Here is a 17,524-nt window from a genome sequence, read left to right on the forward strand (position 1 = left end):
TTATATGTTAAACTTGAAAGTATTCCACGTCAGGATGAATTTTTTCAGTGTTTTTTTCCGTTGAAATATTAATCGAAAAAAATAACAAAGTAAGTTGCTTATATACAGGCTCTTACGAAGAGCAAAATAAACAAAACGAATTGATAGAGTGTAAAATCTTTAATAATTGAGAGATCGTTTTCGAAAACGATGCCAAGAAAGAATAAATATTATGAAAACCGTCTACGAAGTTAGAATCGCGATTTCCATTGAAAATCATTATTAAATAACACAGGCCGACAAAAAATTTTACCAAGAACCCGAGTATAGTTTTCCGAAGGTTTTTTGCGCGCTGAATCCGAATCCGAGGTCAGAATTACTCTGGTGGCTCCGGTTTTCGAGATATCCTAACCTTAAAGTGCAAAAAACGCGATTTTTGCCTATATTTGAGGTTATGTAGCAAAGAAAAGAAATTTTTTTTCAAAAACTGTATACATCAAATTAAAGTATGAGTTTTCTTCTTTCAAATGCCGTTGAGTATGCTCGGATATCTTTTTTTTTCACGCGGCTCTGTGCCCACCAATTTACTCAGGCGACGCTGTAGCGAGGGCTGTCCCCGTTCCCGAGACGTCCGGGCTACACCGCGCCTTATATCTCGGAGGCACTTTCTCTATCTCTCTCCCTCTCTCACGAGTCCTGAGGCAAGCGGTAAGTGGACCGGATGATCCACCGAATTACGCGCGCACATACGCGGAAAGTTGTACGGTATCATACGGCGAGAGCCCAAAGGCGAGTGACGCCTCTGCGCCGGACTTATTTCGACGTTTGCGTTTTCTTTGGTTGTAATTTTTATCAATAAAGTTGCCGCATTTAAAAGGCTTTTCCCCACTTGTGACTGGGGTTTTTATGCCGATTAGGTGCGGTCTCTTCCCTAATCCGGGGGATAAAAAGCTGCGACTCTTCTCTGTATATAGAACCTCTAAACAACATACACTTCCTTGTTCCTACCTAGTACTCACTCACTTTCTCTCTCTTCTGCATATACTATTGAAGTTGTTCAGAACCAATATTGCAAGCTGGAAATAGTGTTACAAATTTTTATTTTAAACGATATACAACTCGATATACAAAGAACAAAGGAAGCTTGGGAATATAGAAGAAGACCCTTATAAAACGATTTTTTTCTGATAAAAGCCTAGAAAAGCTATTCATATTTTAATAACTAATACATATATTATGTGCCTAGTTGTTTTGCGAGTTGTAGCTGCAAAACTGCAGAACGTGTGGCACAGAGAAAGAAAAGCGTCCAAATTAGCGCATGGAGTGATGCGCGTTTGCAATTAATCAATAATTATAATTTTTTTTTTAAGTTATTACCTTTTTTTAAATGCATTTTTCTCGTAGCTTGACCGTATGGGTTTAAACAATTTTTATACCATCTTGTTCCCTGTACTTTTCTACAAAAAAATATGATTGACGTCTCTTGGCACTTAATAAACAACAAGCCTGCAATAAATAATAAACCGAAGCGCCCCATTCGCACCGACTCGTTGCGAGCGATGTGGCTGTGACACGCTGAGGTCAGGTTACTGATTACCTAATTATTGAATCGAAACTAACACAATTCTACAAGCAATTCTAAATTTATTTATCGAGACGAAACTAATGGAAAGCTTCGTTACATATGGTTTCAAATTATCATGTATAAATGAACAAAATATGAACGACACACGATAATGACATGCCTGTCGAAATAAAAGTTTAAAACCATCATCGTCGTTCGCTGACTGACGCTGAGGCGTTACTCCCGCAACCTCCAAGTTTACTTATGCGAGTTATTGTCATTGCTTTAATAATTTTCACGTTATACTATAACATTTTGGTACACAGTTAGGACTTTCCATACATGTCTATAGATGCATAAATCAATAAATAATTTTTTATTCATGTTTTATTTTCACGAGACTATAACTTTACCACGTTATGTCATATTATTTTTTCGTTAATTAATTGGAAACGTGGTAAAACCTTGACCTGTGAGTCAAATAATTTATAATTAATTTTCTTGCAAGAAATAAATTAATCATTACGGTCCTGTGAGTTATTCGCTGTCATGTTGATTTTTCCATCAAAATATTTTCATAAGCCAGTGAAATATCCTGATGTACGTCAACGGAAAAATAAATTGTGATTGTTATAAGTGATGCGGGCATATCACTGTACAATTGATATGAAGTAATTCAACTCTACATTTTTGTCCACACCCACTTTAGCCAACTTATTGTATTATAGTGTCCGTTGCGGCCAGGCTTCATAGACATTTCATTCCTACTCGCCTGCGTGCCGCTAATGCGACACTTGATATGTGTAATGTTGACACGGTAAGGAACTTACAAACCAAAAAACTTCAAAATTAAAGAAAGAATTCGAAAATGACCACGGAGAGACGCATTTGTTTTTGTCTTCAGTTTTTTCTAACGAAAATCAATTTGTATGTCGACGATTACGGCGCGAGCGCGACTTCCATCGTGGGCAACAGAATGGCTGGTCAATTCACGATTGACGAGTACGTAAACATGGTGATTTATTTTGGTGAGGCTGGGCCTGGGCTTGAAAGATCTCGACGAGCTGCTGAACTATGGTCGGCACAACACGGAAGGCTAGTTAACCCCCGAACCATCGACACCACAGTTCGGAGGTTAAGAAATACTGGTTGTGTGGCGGTGACGAATGCAGATGGAGGTCGTCCACGCGAGCTGCGAAATCAACTGCATGAGCCGATCGTTGAAGTTTTCGAAGAGAACCACGAAGAGTTTGCGTGTAGCTGCCCGTGAAGTCTCTGAAAATCTAGGAGTCATATGTACGTACAGTATGGCATAAAGAGTCATGCGGGATGATGGACAACACGCATATCACTACAGAGCCGTTCAGGAACTTCGTAAGTTATACATGAAAATATAGATTTCTTTTATTATTTTATGGCTGTTACTGCAGTTTTGCTTCCTTGAAGAGGAAGCATTGTACAGGGTTTTGTCGAAAAATTTTTTTTTTCCCTCTAACTTTTTTATTTCTGCAGTTTTCGGGTCGATTTTTTTTTTTGTATTCGATAGATGTAATTGTTCTACACCGAAATAGAACGATCGTTTAAGATTGTAGTTCAACTGGAATTCGTAAGAAGCTTTCACAATCGTTTTTTCAAGTTGTCCATTTTCATTTTTTTCCAAGTTCACTGCCTAAAAAAATTTTTATTTCCACAATTTGACGTCTAATTTTATTTCCTGTTGGGACTTTTTGTGTTGTAGTAAATTAAAACTTTTTTTTCGGTTTACTGACTATCTGATAGTTATTTTAAGCTTACAAAACATTTGAAATAAGGTATATTTTTCGCTATTATTGTTGTATGTCTGTTAACCATTGGCATTTTTAGAATTTACAAGATGTCTTGATAAAACTCGGTATACATGTTCATTTTGCAACTACAATTTTTGTAATATCCTCTAACAATGCAAGATCGAATCGTGAAATTAAGGGAAAACGCAAACTCGGCCTCGTGATTTTCCTGAAGAAGGGCGTGTCACTCGAAATCGCAAGTTGCCAACTTTGGTCATAGCGATCTCAACTAAATTTTTAAATATTCAAAATATGAAATCGCAAAGATTGTATATTTGAAAATTTCATGCAGTTTTACTATTTTTGATACGCCCATTAAATTTTGACACGAAATAGCGGCTATATCCTAAATAAAAAAAAATCGTTGCTCTGCAGCGAAACAAACTTCAACATCATTTTAAGAACTAATTTTTTTAGAATGTGTAATTTAGAAATAAACGATTCGAAATTTCTTGGAAAATTTTCCTGCAATTTCTCGAATCAAATCTTAAACTATGAGATGAGTTTTTTGCAGTAGTTTAAGCTTTTTTCACCAAATGGCAAATAGGCAAAGTAGCTATAGTCTCGAAATCAGCTCAGAAATCCGTGTTTTTTTCTTTCCTTTTGCTGTCCCAAATTTGTCAATTATCCCAATAGATTGTTGGCAAATTGATCGACACGAAAGATCTCAAGCTTCATTGCATTTTATTACCATTCATTTTTCACGGAGATCATCTGACCATCATTTTCAAACCGATAGGAGTAACTTCGTCGTTTTGTTTATCTAGTAATCTTTGATGACCATGAGTTAGAATGATTTTTATAAGAAATAAATGACAAAAAAAAGTAGGGTTACTTATTTAAATTAAGTTATAAATAGAATAGTTTGTTTGATAACTTATTTAGTTTTGGTCTGTATCTTAATAAATTTAAAACAATTCGGCCGAAGAAAATTTGAAAAAAATCCATTTTTAATTATTTGATAGAAAGTTTATTCAAGTTTTGAAGTAGTAGTTAGTTTAAAATAACCTACTATAGTCTAAAAACAGTTTTTCTCAAGTAAAATTTACAAAAAAAATTAATTGATGAATGTATTGGATTTTATAGGAATCTGTTTGTTAAACATGGATTGCCTACTCGATTTTTCTTTCTTCAAAATGATCTATGTCTATTAGAAATTTATGAATTTTTTTAGAAATTTGGGCTATCAAAAGACGTATATTCAAATAAAATACCTCGGTTACTTTACTTTAAAAAGAACACATTTTTTAGCTTTCAAGCTAAACTCTTATGTAAAATTCTAATCAAGAAATTTTGTTAATTCGTATTCATAGAATCTCTCAATTTTTCTAAGTAGCATAGATAATTATACACGATGGTTATTTTGAATATTACTTATACATTCTCAAAACAGATGAAAGAGATTGCATTCTGTCAATTCTTGCTGAATGAAATAGATGCTGATCCAGGCTTTATGGATCGAATTCTCTGGACGGACGAATCAACATACGTACGGAAGGGAATGTTTAATCAGCACAATGAGCATCAGTGGGCTCATGAAAATCCGCATGTGGCTAGGGAAGGTAAGTGTTTTGAATAGTTTTAAAGACCCCATATTCTAAAAAAAATCAATCTCATGAAAATTTTCCTATGCGTGTGCGTCTTCTATTGAAAAAAAATTTATTTTTAGATACGCTTAATAATAAACATTTTTTTAAGCATTTTTCAAACACTTTTTCTATACCCCCTGCACGAAGACGCGACTCTGCGCACACTTCAAAAAGCAATGGTACCCCAAGTCGCTTCTTTGCGTTTGGAAAACCGAAAATGTTAAAAAGATATATCTAAAAGTATATTATTACGAGTATAATAAAAATAAACTTTCTTCCAATAATACACGCACACACATAGGGAAATTTTAATGGGATCAGCAGTTTATTTTGGAATACGGGGTCTCCGTACCGGGATCCGGCCGTGAATTTGTCATTGGGTGCGTTAGTTATGATTTATAAAAAAAAAACAGTCTACGATCTCTAGCGATTGACAAAAAAATTTTTCTGTATCGAAATAAAATTTGTATTTATAGGTCTATAAACAATTATTAATGAAAACGTTATTTAGTTCGTTCGAATTGCTTTTTCAGTTTATCCACATGGAGGTCCGTTTGGTGGGTGAATATATTAAATAAATATAGCGATGATTTAAGTGTAAAGGAAATCTTGATGTTTTATTAAAGTAGACTAACTACTACAAATACTTAATAGTAGAGACTTAGTCTACGCAAAGACCGCGCATCTCTAGAGATGTAAGCGTGTCGGCAGTTCTAGCGCGAGTGACGATTCACTCGTCATACCTCAGGGAAGACGCTTTCCTTGGGCATCGGGGGAAGGTAAGTCTCACCCACGAAGTCCGTGAAAAGGGTAGCTGAGGACCAACGGAAAAGCAGGGTGATGAGACGTGTTTTGTCGCTAACAACAGGGGATTAGCGAGAACGCAAAGCAATTTTCATTTATTGCGGGCGCGCCATAAAAATCGAAATTCGGCGCGGCAGTTAAGCGGCAGCCGCGCGACAGCTGAACTAAATTATTTTATTGATGCTGGGGAAAAACTGAAAGTTTTAACCAAGTAGATCAACAGATAAAGCACGTCCGCCACACGCCCCCTTACCAGTGATAACGCTACATATTCAAATAAAGAAAAAAAAAATAATATACGTGAAAGATACATAAAGATACATCAGCGCATATATAAGAAAAGAAGAGAAGGAAGAAGAAAAAAAAAATGTATAAACGTATAATAAGCTTAGCCTACTTAAATCTAGCTTGAAAGCAGTCTGGTAATGGAAATTTATGGCCAGAGCGTCTAGGTTCCACATTGTTATCGCCGTTTGCATTCGAAGGTCCTGGCTGCGGCTGATTAGGAAGTGCAGAAGGAGCCTGAATCAGTGGCGTGACAATATCGCGGTTACATTCGATTATAATGTCATAATCGTCGTCGTCTTCGGTGCGCCGTTGTTCGTTTTCAACAAATTTTTCTACGTCGCTACTTACAGTGAAAAGGGGCCTGAGTCTATCGACAGATAGACCTTTTTACCGTTAATATCAATTAAAAAGGATTTATCATTGCGCTCTATGACTTTATACGGGCCGTCGTAGGTAGTTTCCGACGGGCCGCGGACGGCGTCGTTACGTAGAAAAACATACGGCGAAGTTGACACTTCTTAAAAATAAATACTTTTTTCTTGCCGTGTCAACGTAAGGGTGAAGGTTTAACATCATTGACACGTTTTTTCAGGTTATCGACGAAACTAGATGTTGGATTTTGATCAATGTTCGTTGTGAAAAATTCCGCTGGAAGGCGTAAACCGGCGTCGTAAACGAGCTCGGCTGCCGTAGCTCCGAGGTTTTCCTTAATGGTACGACGGATGCCAAGTAAAACATTCGGTAAAACGGATACCCAATCGTCGCCGTCGTGGCATTTGATAGCGGCCAGACCGTTGCTTTGCGGGTGATAACTTGTCGTACGAATGCGCTTCGTACCTAACAATTTACATAATTCAGCAAATAGTGCGGATTCGAATTGGTGTCCTTGATCGGTTGTAATACGCGCGGGAACGCCAAAGCGAGCGATCCAGGTCGACAGCAAAGCTTTCGCGACAGAAGAGGCTTCCATATCGGCCATAGGAACAACTTCGGGCCAGCGAGTAAAGCGATCGATGCACGTGAAACAGTATCGAAAATCTTGACTCATTGTAATAATGTCGATGTGAATGTGCTCAAATCGATTAGCTAATTGCTCAAATTTTTGAACGGGCGCGGAAACGTGTCGAGTAACTTTGCATCGCTGGCACGAAACGCATGCACGCGTCCATGCTTTACAATCTTTGGTCATCGACGGCCAAACAAAATGTGAAGTGACGAGCTTCTGAGTAGCGCGCATAACTGGATGAGATAGACTGTGTAGAGAATTAAACACGGCACGGCGCAGAGTCGCAGATACGAAGGGTCGTACGGCATCGGTCGCAACATCGCAGTATAAATGCACGTTTTGTTCCGGAAAATACACTTTTTTGAGTTTAAGTACGTATTTTTCTGAATTGAGGAACTCGCATAGTTCTGGATCGGCTTTTTGAGCGGAAGCAAGTGAGTCGTGATCTACTGATGATGCAATTGTTTCAACGCGTGATAATGCATTGGCTACCACGTTTTCCTCGCCTTTAATGTGCTTAATATCAGTAGTAAATTGTGAAATGTAGTCGAGATGTCTAAATTGACGCGGAGAACATTTATCTAAATTCTGATGGAAAGCAAAAGTTATCGGTTTATGATCAGTAAAAATCGTGAACGGTCTATGTTCAACCATGTGTCGAAAACGTTTAACGGAGCGATAGGTAGCATATAACTCGCGATCATACATGCTGTACTTACGTTCGATTGACGTTAATGATTTAGTGTAGAAAGCGAGTGGTTGCCAAGCATTATTCACGAGTTGCTGCAGTGCACCGCCAATAGCAAAGTTCGAAGCGTCGACGACAATACTAATGGGTGCACTAGGTGCGGGGTGCGCGAGCAGAGCGGCGTTCGCGAGAACGTTTTTCGAATTCGTAAAAGCGGCGCGTGCTTCTTCGGTCCACTTGACGGGCTCATTGCCTTTTTTTGATCCTTTGCCTGTTTTCGATCCTTTCAAGAGATCGTTCAAAAGTTGCAAGTGTTCAAAAGTTGAAAGTTCAAAAGATTTCTGCAGCGCGAAGAACAAATCTTCGATAATAATTGAACATTCCGAGATAACGACGTAAACCTCTAATAGAATTTAGCAAAGTAAATTTCAAAATATCATTAACGCGTTCTTTCATTGGCTTAAAGCCTACAGGTATACAAAGTCTAATCCGCGAACGATTTCGTCGACGAAACGCTGACATGTTTGTGCTGCATTACTTAACCGGAACATCAACATCGTAGGCTCGAATAGACCAAATGGCGTTACAAGCACGGCTTTTTCGATATCCTCGGGCGCTATAGGTATTTGATTAAAAGCACGGATTAAATCAACTTTCGAAAATACCTTCTTCCCATGGAGATTTTGCGCGAAATCTTCGATGTGCGGTGGGGTATACCTTTCGAGGATGGTGCGCGCGTTGAGAGCGCAGTAGTCGCCACACGGTCGTAGGCCTCCATCCTTCTTGGCTACGACGTGGATAGGCGTTGACCAAGGGCTCTTGGAAGGCCGTATTACTTCCTGCTACAGCCACACGTCGAATTCAGCCTTAACTGCCTTCAGACGGTCGGTGTCGAGACGACGAGGCTTGGCGTGTACAGGTGGGCCGGGCGTGGTCTTTATGTGATGCTGCACTCGACGCTTAATTAATCCTTTACGAAAGATCGGCGGTCGCGTCAAGTCCGGATATTTTGCAACGAGCTTATAGTACTCCGATTCACCGGTCACAGTTTTTACGGAGGCTGTCTCGTTACCATTGCTGGCGCATCCACGCGTTGATAAGCCGGTTGTTTTATCGATCAAAGTCTTATTTTTCGGATCTATCAATAAACCAAAGTGCAAAAAAAAGTCTAGGCCGATTATCGCGGCACTTACATCGGCAATAATGAAAGGCCACTTGAACTCGCGACATAGAGACAAATTCAAGTTGAAAGGCACACACCCGTAAGTATTGATTTTTGATCCATTCGCCGCGAAAAGTTGGTACTCACTTAATTTCACCTTCTTAGATAACCATTTTCGCAGGTACACGCACACATCAGCACCGGTGTCGATGAGAAAAAATCTGTTTATGTTAAAGTCTGTGACGTAAACTCGGCGTTGCGTGCAGCCGTCGGTGCTCGCCATGTTCACTGACGGAGCGCATCGTTTCCCGTCCACGTGCAACCTCTGCGGCATTTAGTTGCATTCTCTTTAAATTTTCGGTGGTAGTAGCAGAGTCGATCGTTTGCACCGGGTGCTGGCGTATTGTCGCGTTTGCTTCCGATCTGCTGCTCGCCGCGTGTACGTGAGCGGCTACAACCATATCCTTGTGCTATCGCGTTTATTGGCATAACCAACCTCTTGATCTGCTCAGACAGTGCAGAATAATTATCGACAGCGTTGACCTGTTTGCTCGTCGTGCGTTTCACTTCATGCATAGCGTCGGCGAGCTTCAAAATCTTCACCACGTCCGTCTCGCTAGAAGCTGCTAAAACTGTCTGCAACTGCGACTGCAAGCGCGTTTTCCATACCTGTATGGTGAAGTCTTCGGTAATGTTTGAGGTGGCAAGCGACTTGAGACTGCGAAAAAACTCGGAAGGCTTTCTATCACCCATCTGCTCGCTTTCCATAAGCTTGCGGACTCGCGAACTGTCTGACTCGGTGAGACGATCGATCATTTTCGTTTTGAGGTTTGTGTACCTGTTTTCATCCTTCAGGATATCTTCGACTTGATCAATAGCTTTTTCAGTCAAACTCGAGAGGGTATGACAATACTTGAGGTTGTTATCTGTAATAGAGCAGGAGACAAACTGTGCCTCGAGTAGCAAAAACCACATTTTTATTTTTTTCTCCATAAATGGCGGCGCACGAAAGTGTCGTGCTGCGTGCACATTCACTACTTGTCGGGAAATACCACCGCCTTCGACACCGTTGGTCAAAGTCATTTTCACAAGCGTTGGTTACACTATACACAAACACTGAACGATTACGAAAAATTTTACGTAAAGTTGTCATTTCACCGCGTTCACCTTTTTAAATCACGTCGGGGTCACCAATTGAGGTCCGTTTGGTGGGTGAATATATTAAATAAATATAGCGATGATTCAAGTGTAAAGGAAAACTTGATGTTTTATTAAAAGTAGACTAACTACTACAAACACTTAATAGCAGTATGACGAGAGCAGGCCGTGTGCCAGTCTCTCGTCTGCGTTTCTCCCTCCTCCACTCGGCAAGGCGTGTTGACCAACGTTGGGCGCATTAAAGTATGCGCCTAACACTTGGTCTTTTTTGTTTCAGCGCCAAGGACGGGCCAGCGCAGTTGAGCACAAGAAAAAGTTGAGGAGCGCGGAGAGAGTGAGAAAAAGAGAGAGAGAGAGAGACAGAGAGAGAGAGACAGAGAGAGAGAGAAAGAGAGAGAGAGAGAGAGAGAGAGTACTAGGTCCATGCAGGGATAGGCAGGCGCGCGACGCGTGACCGATAAGCGGTGCGTCGCGTGCCGCCTAACTAATAGGTCAAGGTAGGGAGAGGAACGAGAGCCGCTGAGCAGCTGCGAGATGAGCGCGAGAATAAGTGCGCGAGGGAATCGAAGCCTAGTCCTGCTAGAGTGCAGAGAGTCGAAGCCTAGTCCTGCTAGAGTGCAGAGAGTACAGTTTGGTATAGCTGAGAGGAAAGTCAACCCTACCGGCAACAGCTTTGTCTGCGACTACAGCCAGCCCCACCTGCAATGAGAGTCAATGTCGCCTGCAAATACTTGGTCAGCGACAGTAGCCAGCAGCTAGCAACGATCTGACCAGCAACGACGACCAGTACTTCCTGCGGCAGCACATCGCTCAAAATTCTCGACGTTGCGAGGAGCAGTGAATAAAGGTTAAGACTTCTTTTCTTCTTTCTCTCTACACTCTCTCTCTCTCTCTCTCTCTAGTGATGCGATGACCGGTTCGCGCTTAAGTTTAATTTATAGTAGTATAAGTTGCGACCGGCGAATCGTCCAGGCGCCCACGTGCCAGGCAATTTATCCGGTATTGGTTCGCGTAGTTTTTAAGTAAGTTTGTAATAGGTTAAGTGCGCGATTAGGTATTAGGATGAAATGCGAAATATTTATTTGTGAATATTATAAGTAGTTTACTGTTATATTTTGTAGTTAGTTGGTTAATAATTAGACTATGTTATGCACGCGTATGTTTAGTTTGAATAATGATTAATAATAATAGGTTGTAAGTTTAATTTGATTCATGTTATTGTATAACTTATTTATGACCTATCCTCTCTTTTCTCCCTCAATTATTTTGAGCGAAAGTGCCTCACTCCCGCAAAGTAATTGGTGACAAAGGAAGAATGATTCTTGTCACAGTAGAGACTTAGTCTACGCAAAGACCGCGCATCTCGCAGAGAGTAGAGATATAAGCGTGTCGACAGTTCTAGCGCGAGTGACGATTCACTCGTCATACCTGAGCGAAGACGCTTCCCTTGGGCATCGGGGGAAGGTGATTCCCACCCACGAAGTCCGTGAAAAGGGTAGCTGAGAACCAACGGGAAAGCAGGGTGATGAGACGTGTTTTGTCGCTAACAACAAGGGATTAGCGAGAGCGCAAAGCATTTTTCATTTATTGCGGGCGCGCCATAAAAATCGAAATTCGGCGCTGCAGTTAAGCGGCAGCCGCGCGACAGTTGAACTAAATTATTTTATTGATGCTGAGGAAAAACTGAAAGTTTTAACCAAGTAGATCAACAGATAAAGCACGTCCTCCACACACATTTAAACAATGGGACGATAAAGTCAAAACTGATTCACAGTTCATACATTATTATGAGTATTAATCTAAATCACGAAGAGAATGTAGTTCGTATATGCATCTATAAGTGCGAAAGACTATATAAGAGCAACAATTTTTTGTCAAGCGAGATGTTCATTCGCTGTTTTTAAAAATTATCATGCACTGATACTTTATTTCGTAGTACAAATGTATACAATTCCTCAAGTATTTTTCAGTCAAATTTTCCTTTAATAGCCTTAAGATTGTGGGCACGTAAAAGAGAAAAAACGAAATAACAAATGCAATCATAAAAGATCAAAATACTAACATAAATATTACTTTTTGTAAATAATATGGTTAAATTATCAAACTGCAATTCTTTGTACAGTATGACTCGCTTCGCTCACGTTGTCTCAAAAAACACAATACGACATATGCGTGGATAGGAGATGTCTTGCCTCGCCAAACATCTATCAAAATGTGCTATAAACTGAAAAATTTATAAATTTTGTTCATTATTTCCAGATCGATTTCAAAATCGGTTTTCAGTCAATATGTGGACAGGCTTGATTGGTAATCAAGTTATTGGTCCGTTACAACTTCCAAACCCATTAAACGCTGAAAATTACCTTGAGTTCCTGCAGGATATACTTCCAGGATTGCTTGATGAAGATGGTATGCCAGAAGAACTGCAAGAAAATCTTATTTTCATGCTTGACGGTGCACCTGCACATACTGCTGCGAATGTAAGGAATTATCTTGATCAGGTAATTATTATAGTATACATTGTTGTTGGAAATATGTAAAAGCATCTCACCTATTTTGCTCTGCGCATGTGCATGACTACACGTCTCGCTCTCTCTTGGCGGCTAGCGGCGTTGCCGCTCAATTCGCTCTAGTCTCTTCCGTGACGCGGACGCCAAAGGCTTTCTCTCGAATAAAGCATTTCTTTTGTACAACTGTTTATTCACTTATTCTGCCTGCTTTACCCTTCCTTACCAAAAATTGTATTACGCGATTTCTCCTAATGAAAGTCTTAACGCTCTGAAATTTCATGTAGGATAATTTTGTCGTGGCTTTATGCCAATTATTTGCTGAAGGGAAAATTGCTCTGACTTGAAAGGAAATTTAATTACTTTTATATTATTCTTTATAAAAATATAAAAGTCGTTCTAGGGCAGATAGCCTTATGAAAATTTTCTACTTTGTATCATACTTGACGAGTTTTATTTCCGTCGCTCAATGATTCTCAAATCTCAATTAAAATCCGCTCTCCTCCTCTTTCCCTTTTATTTCAACTCTATTTTGAATATAGAATTTTTAATCTCTACGTATGCTGCCAGTATTTTGATTACTCGTACTACTTTAGTCTACAGAAGTTTTAAAACCAACACGGCTTCATTAATATACTTCGGGGAGCATGTGAGAGTGCATTCACAGTACAGCGCTAGAAACCAAATATGTATATGTCTGTACATGCACCTGCATGTACAACTGTCGGCTAGAAAAATTATTGGTTTCATAACAAATTTTACGCAGGTATATTAAAATCGCTTATAAAATATTTTAATTCTTCAAGGTATATGGCGGTCATTGGATAGGCAATAATGGTCCAGTACGCTGGTCAGCAAGATCTCCTGATTTGAACCCATTGGACTACTTTTACTGAAGGACATCCAAAGAAGCAGTTTATCACAATGGCAGCCTCAATGACCCAAATGACATGATACAAAGAATCCAACATCACGCCCAGCATCTAGAACCCGAAAAAATACATGCAGCTACACATCAGATAAGACGTAGAGCTATTTTGTGTATTCAGCAACAGGGGAGGCATTTCGAACAATGCTTGGATGGTAATGATGGTGGTAATGGTGATGATGGTGGTAATGGTGATTATGATGTTGTTGAGGAGGAGGACGAGAATGGTGATGATGTTGATGTTGATGGCAATGATGAAAATGGAGAAGATGATGATGATGATATGAACAACGATGGTGAAAATGATGGCAGCAAAGACGGTGAGGCTGATGATAGTATGGATGAAGATGATGACGACGTTGGCAACGATCCGGATTGGAAGATATGAATTTACATGTTTTTTATATTTTTTCTTTTCTACTAAGGTTTTACTAAAAACTAGTCAGCCTAATAGTAGACGAAATTCGAATAATTCGATAAAACGTTATACTCTGTGTAAATAAAGATGATTTGTTATATAAATCTGTTTTTTCAATCATCTCCCTTAGCTATTTTGGTTGTTCTCAATACAGGCCTCAATTATTTAAATTTTCATACACCACTGAGTTCATCACAAACAGTTATCAATAAGTGGACTTATGAAAAATTTTTTCTAGAATTGAGGTAATTAGATAAATAATTAAAAAGAAGAGTGATAATTTACTCGTTCAACTTCTAAAACTGGAATCAAAACAAATAATTATGTGTGAGGTGACAGAATGTCAACTGACGAACGGTTAAATAAGCGTAGGGTGGTGAGACCGTTCTCGTTATTCGACCTTTTTTTCCGCTCTCGTCCTTCCTTTCCCATATTTCCCAAAACATCGACTACATCAAACTCTTGATCATTGACACTTATACCACGGCTTACCTTTGGTCTGTTGCATTACCTGTTCCGCCCGTTGCTTTTGTCTTTTCAATATTATCTTCACGTCTTGTACGGCTAAACCAGCCACACTGTGCTCCTTTGCCTTTCTACCAAAGTCCATGTTTGACTCTGACTCTTCTATCAAGCAGCACTGAGCACATCTGCCCTTCACACAAATCTCTATATATTTGACACACTTCTGAGACCGCCCTGAGGTTGACTGCTTTTTTTTCCGAGTCGTTGATCTACCTTCCCATCTCCTTAAACTATACTCGCCCCACCCTATTTTTTGAGACTCTGCTTCGGCTAACTCTTTCTCCAAGTCAGAATGGCCTCGTCCGCTCTCTTTTCCGAACCCAACTTCGTCTAACTCTATTTCAAACCTGCATTAGGCACATCCGTCCTCTTTTTCCGAGAACCCGTTCCGTTTGATATAATTTCTAGTTAGCGATGTGGTCGTCTGGGATCATTTCCTCGCCCTTGCTCCGTCGAACACATTCCTAAGACCCTACTATGACCGCCTTATCTTGTCCCCAAGCCGCCTGTTGTTATTGCTCGTCGTTAACTGTCAATCCAAGTTAACACTATGCTCGATTGGCCATTTCCAGAGAAGAAATGGGCTCGACCACCTTCTTATTCGAGCCCGACTTAGCCTGACCCTTTTCCAAGGCCACCCCCCTGCTCGGCTAGCCTACAACTAGCGCCCTTGCTTTTATGTGCCGTTATTCCCAGTCAGCACTGCATTTGCCTAAGCTTTTTTCCGCACCCTCACTCCGACTGACCCCTTACTAAAGCAGCACTGGGCTCCTTCGCCAATTTTTTTGAGTCCGCACTGCTTGAATCTTTTGCTAGGCCTCTCCATGTTCGACTGGCTACAATCTATGCAACCGCTTCCTCTGCCGTTTTTTCCATTCAGCACAACGCATCTGCACTCTTTTCCGGACTCGGACACGGACATAGCCCTGTGCTCGTCTACCCTTCTGAACGCAACCCCCCGCGCGTCCGTCCATTTACACCCAGGCCTCAGCTTGTCTGCCCTTTTAGACATGGCGCTCTACGTGTCCGCCCTATTTCACACAGCCCTCCGCTCGTGTGCCCTATTTCATCAAGCCCACAGCTCGTTTACCTTTTCCGACATAGCCCTCCGCTCGTCCGTCACATTTCGACGTCGCTCCCAGCTCGTCCGTCTTATTTCACCCAGCCCTCCGCTCGTCCCTCTTTTTATACTCTGCCCTCCGCTCGTCCGTCTTATTACACCTTGCCCTCCACTCGTCCGTCTTTTTTCGAAGAATACCTCCCACCGTCCGTCTAATTTCGACGCAGCCCTCTGCTCGTCTGCCCTTTATGACGCAGCCCTCCGCCCGTCTTCCCCATTTTACACAGCCCTCCGCTCGTCTGTCCTGTTTTAACATAGCCCTCTCATCGTCTGCCCTTTTGGACGCAGCCCTCCACTCATTCGTCATATTGTGACCTAGGTCTCTACTCGTCTGCCCTACATCAATGAGCCCTCCGCTCGGCCGTCCTATTCTGACGTAGCCTTCTGCCCGTCTGCCCTTCTAGACGCAGCCCTTCGTTCGTCTACACTTTTTAACGTTGCCCTCGCTAATCTGCCTTTTTACATTTCCGCACTGGACTCATACCCCTTTATCGTAGCAACACTAGGATCGTTCGCTCCTTTTTAGAGCAGCACTGGGCTCGTCCGCCCTCATCAGACCAGCGCTCGGCTCCTTTGACTTTTCCCGAACAGCACTGGGCTCGTCTGCTATCTTCCCAGCGCCGTTGCTTCGCTTGTCGTATTTTCAGTCACCACTGCGCTCATCTGACCTGCTTAATCAAGTCCCAGCTTCCTCCTGCCTATTGCTAAGGCCGCGCCCTGCTCGTCTACTTTTTCTCCCCGAGCCTCTGCTATATGTGACCTTTTTCTCACAGTAGCTTAGCGCACGTCTACCCTCTTCGCCTAAACCTCGGTATCATCAGAATTTTTACTTGATCCTCGCTTCGTTCGCAGCTTTTCTGAGGTCGCACTGTAGTTTATTATGATCATGGAAGAGCAAAAATCTTATGACCGTCGATTTCGGCTCTAAAAAATTTTGAAAGCATCATGTTTTTTCCAAAAAAAGTTTTTTCCATTGAATTTTTTGTCGTTGACCCCGAATCTAAAGTCAAATTGCTAATTTGACAGTTAGCAGTTGTCATGTCAGCTGTGATGACAATTGACTTCAAACTCGCGTCCAGGAAACGCGAAAACAGTAGGGTGACTTTTTCTGTTTCCGCGTATCAAATTTTGTCGAACTTTTAAGTTGTCGAAACAATTTAATTTCAGATTCGTGTTCAGCAATGAAAAATACAATGGGAAACACATTTTCGAGATAGAAAAACAATTGTGGAGCAAGTGTGGAACAAGCAAGTGTCTAGCTGTCTTTGACTATTTATGTCGGAGACATTGAAATGAATTTAAAACTTACCTAATAGTCGAACCGACCCCAAATACAAAATCAGCTATTCGAAAAACTTATAGACCCGTTATAACAAGTTGTATTCAATGAATTCTGTGTATTTGACCTTGAAATGACCTTTAATATGAAATGATAAATTTAAACTGATCACGGAATTGGATTTACGATCGCACCGAAAACCCTGTAGACTCACAAGTCATTTTTGATGAATTTGGCGAATTTGACTTTGAAATGAGCTTTAACATAATCTTGAAGGTTTAAAATTACTCCGGATTTGAATTCAGCTACCCGAAATAACCTATAGACTAATATCTTAAGTTAGTTTTGATGAATTCTACGGATTTGACCTTGAATATGTCCGTGAAGAGTTAAAATGACCCCAGATTCTGATTCAGCAATCCGAAAACCCTATAGACCCACTATCTTAAGTTAGCTTTGATGAATTCTGCGAATTAGACCGTTAATTGACCTTTAACCTGACCTGAACAGGTTAAACCACCTCGTAATCGGAATCATTACCCTCGTAAATATATAGATATCTTGATCTAATTTTCAGTATTAGAAAATTTTATTTTTTTATAGAGCGAGCGTTATAATTTGAAATCATTTCATTTATATGATCACAGATTCCGCATAGAATACTAAAAATTTCACTTTTAATG

At 40.5% G+C, this 17,524-nt stretch overlaps 1 protein-coding gene across 1 annotated transcript in view; it reads left to right on the forward strand.

The window, feature by feature from the left end:
- The window catches only part of LOC131663150 (protein wings apart-like), a 334,256-nt gene that overhangs the window by 199,601 nt on the left and 117,131 nt on the right, over nt 1-17,524 (forward strand). The window lies entirely within an intron of this gene.

Source organism: Phymastichus coffea, unplaced genomic scaffold (genome assembly GCF_024137745.1).
Source record: "Phymastichus coffea isolate CEN01 unplaced genomic scaffold, Cenicafe_Pcof_1.1 PCOF00002, whole genome shotgun sequence".
In the NCBI taxonomy this organism is placed as follows: domain Eukaryota; kingdom Metazoa; phylum Arthropoda; class Insecta; order Hymenoptera; family Eulophidae; genus Phymastichus; species Phymastichus coffea.